This window comes from Paramacrobiotus metropolitanus, unplaced genomic scaffold (assembly GCF_019649055.1).
Source record: "Paramacrobiotus metropolitanus isolate TYO unplaced genomic scaffold, Prichtersi_v1.0 Parri_scaffold0000023, whole genome shotgun sequence".
NCBI classification, from domain to species: domain Eukaryota; kingdom Metazoa; phylum Tardigrada; class Eutardigrada; order Parachela; family Macrobiotidae; genus Paramacrobiotus; species Paramacrobiotus metropolitanus.
In genome coordinates, this window is record NW_026570243.1 from 1,426,183 (window position 1) to 1,432,182 (window position 6,000).

At 46.2% G+C, this 6,000-nt stretch overlaps 1 long non-coding RNA gene across 1 annotated transcript; it reads right to left on the bottom strand.

The window, feature by feature from the left end:
- Positions 1 to 3,110: 3,110 nt before the first annotated feature.
- LOC129587190 (uncharacterized) lies at positions 3,111 to 4,740 on the bottom strand. Its single transcript, XR_008690284.1, has 4 exons — positions 4,392 to 4,740; positions 3,962 to 4,228; positions 3,748 to 3,867; positions 3,111 to 3,362 (listed from the first exon to the last, which is right to left on the bottom strand). It is a non-coding gene; the product is annotated as an uncharacterized LOC129587190 (long non-coding RNA).
- Between the last annotated feature and the right edge of the window lie 1,260 nt (positions 4,741 to 6,000).

Genomic DNA, 6,000 nt, shown 5'->3' on the forward strand with positions numbered 1-6,000 from the left:
GAAATGATTAAAGACGGTATAATTGAGCCAACAAATTCGGCGTGGGGCAGTCCCATCTGCATAGTGAAGAAGAAGGATAAATCCCGGCGTTTAACCGTGGATTTCCGTAAGCTTAACGAAAGATTAATGGGCAGCAGTTACCCGCTTCCCAGAGTTGACGACATATTAAATGCCCTCGATAAAGCTACGGTTTTTAGCAAGATCGATTTAAAAAGTGGATTTTGGCAAATTAAAATTAAACCAGAAGACCGGTGCAAAACAACAATGGTTGGCGAAGAGTTCACGTTTCAATACAAAGTCTTACCTTTTGGAATGAAGGACGCGCCTTCGGCTTTCCAGCGCGCCATGGATTTGACGCTTGCGAACATGAAGTGGAGGAACGTGTTGGTTTTTATTGATGACATTATTGTCTTCAGTAAAAACCTGGCTGATCATATGCGAGACTTACAGGAGCTCTTTTTGCGGCTCCAGGAATGCGGCTGGACCATTAATCCTGAAAAGACAGAATTATTTGTAAATTCAATAACGTTCCTGGGTCACACGGTCGACCAGTTCGGTATCAGTACTGATCCAGAGAAGATCCAGGCGGTTAAGGAATTCGGTCCTATTAAAGACAAAAAAGATATACTGCGTTTTCTAGGCATGGTAGGATATTACCGCCAATTTATTAAGAATTTTCAAGAGATCGCTGAGCCGCTTCAAAAGTTGATTCCTAAAAAAGTTACCTTTGAATGGGGAACGGATCAGTGTAGGTCTGTGGAACAATTGAAGGAGGCCTTGGTGACGGCGCCGGTCTTAGCCCGTTACGACCCGGAGGCTTTGTCGCGTGTTATCGTCGATGCAAGTACTATTGCTGTGGGTGCAGTTCTTATGCAATGTCCCAAGGATAAACCAACTGATGTGCCGACAAACTGGCGTCCTATTGCGTATCTAAGCCGCAAGTTGACTGAAACACAGAAAAGACTGTATTTCCCTACTGAGCTTGAAGCTTACGCGGTTATCTGCGCTTTAAAGAAGTGGAAGCATTATTTGTCTGACTATCAGTTCGAAGTACAAACGGATCATCAAGCATTAGTGTTTTTAAATAATATGCGCGATGCCGCTGGCCGCCTTGGGCGCTGGGCGTTGTATATCCAGCAATTCAATACTAAGCCTGTTCACATACCTGGCAAAGAGAACGTAATTGCTGACGCGTTGAGCAGAAATCCAGGAGAGCAACCGGAACCTAATTCTGATGACTCGGATATTGAGTTCGATTATCGGCAAACTTACCCTTTCGCCGGTGATGCCGCGATGATCGAGTGTTGTTTCGCGATCCTGGAAAGAGATTATGTGGATATCCGCTTTGAGATGATGTCGGCCGAAGTTAAAGCCATTCCAGAGGAAGACATGAAAGCCTTTGATGAGGATAAGGTGCAGAAGTTAATTACTGACGATAAGGCTTCATACTGGGCTGAAGAGCAGTCTCGCGATGCGCGAATTGTCCGATGGCGGCTGCTCCTAGAAAATAAAAAGGAAAAGATGTCAGAGCACGAGAAATTACACCTAAATAAATTTGTAGTGAAACAGGGCGTTGTTTATTATAAGTTCGAATTAAACCGGAAGATCTATTATTGCATGTATGTACCTGTTCACTGGCGGCTTCAGTTCCTTCAGGATAACCATGATTCCCCGTTAGCAGCACACTTGGGCGTCCTGGCCACCTATAAAAGGATGTACAAGTATTTTTATTGGCCCCGTATGTTCGAGTCTGTTAAAAGTTACTGTGCCTCTTGCCCGGCGTGCCTTGCACAAAATCCTCTTGCTACGGCACCGGCCGGTGCTCTCCAGTCCAATCCCACCGTTCCTCCTCGGTTAGTTTGGGCAATCGACGTTGCTCCGGCTCTCCCAACGACGGAATCTGGAAACAAAAACATAATAATCGCTGTTGATTACGGAAGCAAATACATTGTGGCTGAGGCAGTTGAGAGAAATGATGCCGCCACATTGGCGTTGTTCTTTTATCGCCGCATTCTCACAGTCTTTGGCATGCCTGTACACATCACCTCAGACCGCGGCAGTAATTTCATGTCTGAGATGTTTCGGGAGCTTCTCGCTCTCGCGGGTGTTGCTCACGCACCGACGGCGTCAGGCCACCAGCAGGGCAATGGACTCGTCGAAAAACGCGTAGGGGAAATCAAAAAGGCGCTAGCGAAGTATGTGAACGAGCAGCAAAGTGACTGGGATATATTCCTCCCAGCACTTTGTGCTGCCTTTAACAGTAAGGTTGTGGAGCGAACGGGCCGCTCACCATTCTTCATGATGCACGGCACCGAGATGCGCTTACCGATAAATAACTTCCTGCCATTTGAAGAGGATTTTGTGATTCCCGCCCATGTATACGTACAGCAGATGCAGCGCGGCCTTGGTGAGGCCTTGGATTTAGTGAATGCAGAAGAGTTTCGCCATAAACTTAAAGATAAAATTAGATATGATGCAAATATTTCACATGTATCGTATAAACCGGGGAGATCAGGTTTTGGTATACGTACTTCATCGGAAAGTGGGGAAGAATCCATCCCTTATGCCCCGTTGGACTGCTGGATGGGAAATCGTGCGTCAGTCAGGGCCAGTGCATTATGTAGTAAAAAGTAACCGGCGTGGAAATGTCAAAACTGACACTGTACATGTCAGCCGTTTAAAGCCGTATAATTTCCGCGACGTCGATACTATTCTGCAAGACGAGCACTTACCGAAGTTGCTCGATTGTGTGGAGAAGGAATGCCCCGATGAGTTAGTTGAGGCGCCCGCGCCGCCGCCGGTGATTCCATCCGTTGATTCAGCATCGTCGCGCCTTGATGCTGAGTACGCTGAATATCTGGATAACCAGATGGAAGCGGTTCCATTACTTAAAACCCGCTCCGGGCGTGTGGTGAAACCTGTGGAGAGATTTATTAATCAGAGCAACGACAAAAAACGCAAAGAGACCCGTCGGCTGATGCTAAAAGCGCAGGGCCACAAGTGATAGAGAACCGGCTATTCTGAACGTATCCCAGCCGGGAGGGGGCCAATCTGAACTAGTTGCCCCGGTGGCCAGTGATACTTCGCCAATTACCTGTAACGCAATGGAGATTGGGCCGGCGCAGCCAACAAAAACTTCTGCTGCAGTTATAGAAGACAGAACTCTCCCAGTTCCGGCTTGGGCACGCCCAATTGAGCAGTTCTGGCCACAAGGCGTAATATCCGATGACGCCCTTGATAAGCAGGAATTCTGGAGGTATCGCCAGATGGAGTGCAGTGACATGATGTTGTGGGACGCCGTTGTTGATGGAGATTGTACTCTCGAGGAATCTGCATACGCGGCCTGGCATCTCCCTCTAGTTCTGAAAGTAAAAGGCATTATCTGCCATTACGGCGAAAGAGAGGATATCCAGAAAAGAATCCCTAAAATTCTGATACCGTTTCAATGGCGTAAAATATTAGCTGAATCAGTACACCGTCGATTGCTTCACAAGTATGGCAGTACCATTTCGCCATATGATTACTTATATAAAAACCTTCGGTTTTTCTGGCCTGAAATGAAGTCGGATTTAGCGAAATTTTGCCGAATTTGTACCCTATGTAATCTGGATTAAAAGGCCGAGCGGCCGTGTAAATTTGTACATTTATTTTATTTTATTTTATTTTATTTTTGAACTCCAAGGATTGAAATTTTTACTCTCTACTGCATTAAATTGCCTGGAAAATTCCCAAACTGTTTGTACGTACAGATTGACGGTGTGTATTCGCCATTGGACAGTCCGCAGTGACGTAGTAGCGTTCGTTGCTCTTTCGGCATATCATCTGCGTGGAAAGCTGCTTTTAGCTGGCCGCAAATGCGATTTTTACCTGTAAAGATCAGTGGCATTCATTAATTCACTCTCAATCTTGCGTGAATTTGTTCCTTCTCTACACTGATTTTACGGTTGAAATAACTCCATACCGCTATAATGTATCGCCCGAAAGTGCCAGCACATCATTCCTTCACGCACGAGGATACTACGAGTTCCTCGGAGGATTCGGTGCAGGTCTTGGCAGATGTCTTGGCCGATGTTCAGCCGCCAATGTACCCCGATCCTCATGTTGGATGGCCTGAACCAACATTTGAATGGTCCCATCTCATGGTGGATTGTGGTCTTCGACCGTCTCCGTATGACTATGCCCGTGGAGGAAAGAGTTATATTCCCCCGTCTGGTTTGATTAATTGTCCCTACAATCCGGACAGAGATTATGTGGAGCTGCATCCTGAAACTCGATTGCGCTTTCGGGGCAAAATTTATCACAATGGCTCAGAAATGACGGTGGACAAATATAACCGCTTTGTTCACACGCTGGATCTGTCAAAAGACGCACATTATGCATTGTTACGTTACCTGCGTGTGGATTTCCGACAAGGATGGCTCATCGGGCAAATTGTGTGTGAACTCCGTCGGAACTTCGGCATCAATGTGGTGCGCAATCCTGTCGAGTTTCTCACTGCGTTGGATTATGTCCCGGGGGAAACGGGAGACCATGGTGCCGTTGTTACGCTCGTGGACGCGTATAATCAGCATATCGAGGAGTTGGTTTCCAATATTGACGAGGATCACCGTTTGGAAGCAGAGCAGCGCTATTTCGATCGTCTGAATGCAGCGGATCCGCGCTCGTCATCCCAACAACAGCAGCAATTGCAACAAACTCGTTGGCTGTTACATGAAGGACAAGAGAAGCGTGGCCCGGGCAAACTTGATGCTTCAATCGCCAAACGCCACCGTCCACGCCGTGATGACGACGACGATAATATGGGCGCTGCGGTGTAATGATGATTTTCTCCTGCAATTACAGCCCTGTTTTAGCACCCTTTTAGTTTAGCTTCTGTATTTTCGTTTGACGGAGAGCATTATCTTTAGTGTTGAGCATTTTACTCCAAGTCTATTGAATTCTGTACAGAACCTGTTTTCCGTTTACAATTAGATCTTTAACGTTATTTTTACAGCCTGTGCAACGTGCAGCTATTCTACGAACTGGCTTACCATTCATTCTCTGGAACGCAGATTTGGCTGTTCAGCAATAAATCGGTTCAAATCGGACTTCTCCGGTTGTTTAAAATCAGAATGTGGCAGATAATCTGACGGAAAACGATTTAACATACAAAATGACAGTTTAAAATGCAAGTCTTCACGTTTGAACATGTAAACAATTTTGTCACTGTAGCAACCGCCCGTGTGTCGTTAAATGTTAGGGCAGTGGCAGTCACATTGTCGCAGCTGCTTCCGGTCTGCACAGCTGCGGTGTCAGCGGTTTTCCTGTTCACTTGCTTTTACATTTTTTAGCTGCAGCTTTTAAATTTTACAGACTTTGTCGTCATTTGTTCTGGTTTAAATCTCTGCTCTTCATACTATGGAGATGGAATTTTATAAATCAGAGCGCGGGCGTATGATTTGTGCCGAGCAAGATGAGCAAAAGCGCCGTAAGTTTGTGAAATTTTCAGCTCTGTTGCTTATGTTCTGGCGAACCAGGAACACATTTTTGAGTTTGTACTGTATGTTCGCTTGATGTTCGTGTATCTCTATCAGAGAACTGCAGACTCTCTAACTCGGAAATCATGGCTTTGAATTTTGTAGAACCTGAGCCACTGGATTTCGAGGCTCAGGTGGCTCTGAGATTGAGAACATCCGCAAGTCGAGTCACAGATGTATTACTTAACGATCGGGTTTATTCTGTATCCTGATACTCCAGTTCGACGTGAAGCATCTGAATTGCGGAAGGAATGGTTTGCCATCCCTATTTAACCTGCCAGAAACTTCGCGGAGCGTCACCAGCGCATGCTGAACACAACAAGCGTGATGGAGGAGGAACTCTGTTGTGTTGACTGTGAAAATAATGGTCCGGGTTCCGCGGCCGTATGTGTACACCTTGGACGATGAGCCTGTTCCAAATATCTGGGGATCTGGCAATCTGGAGGACTGGAAAGAGCCAGACTTAGATGTGGATGACTGGTGG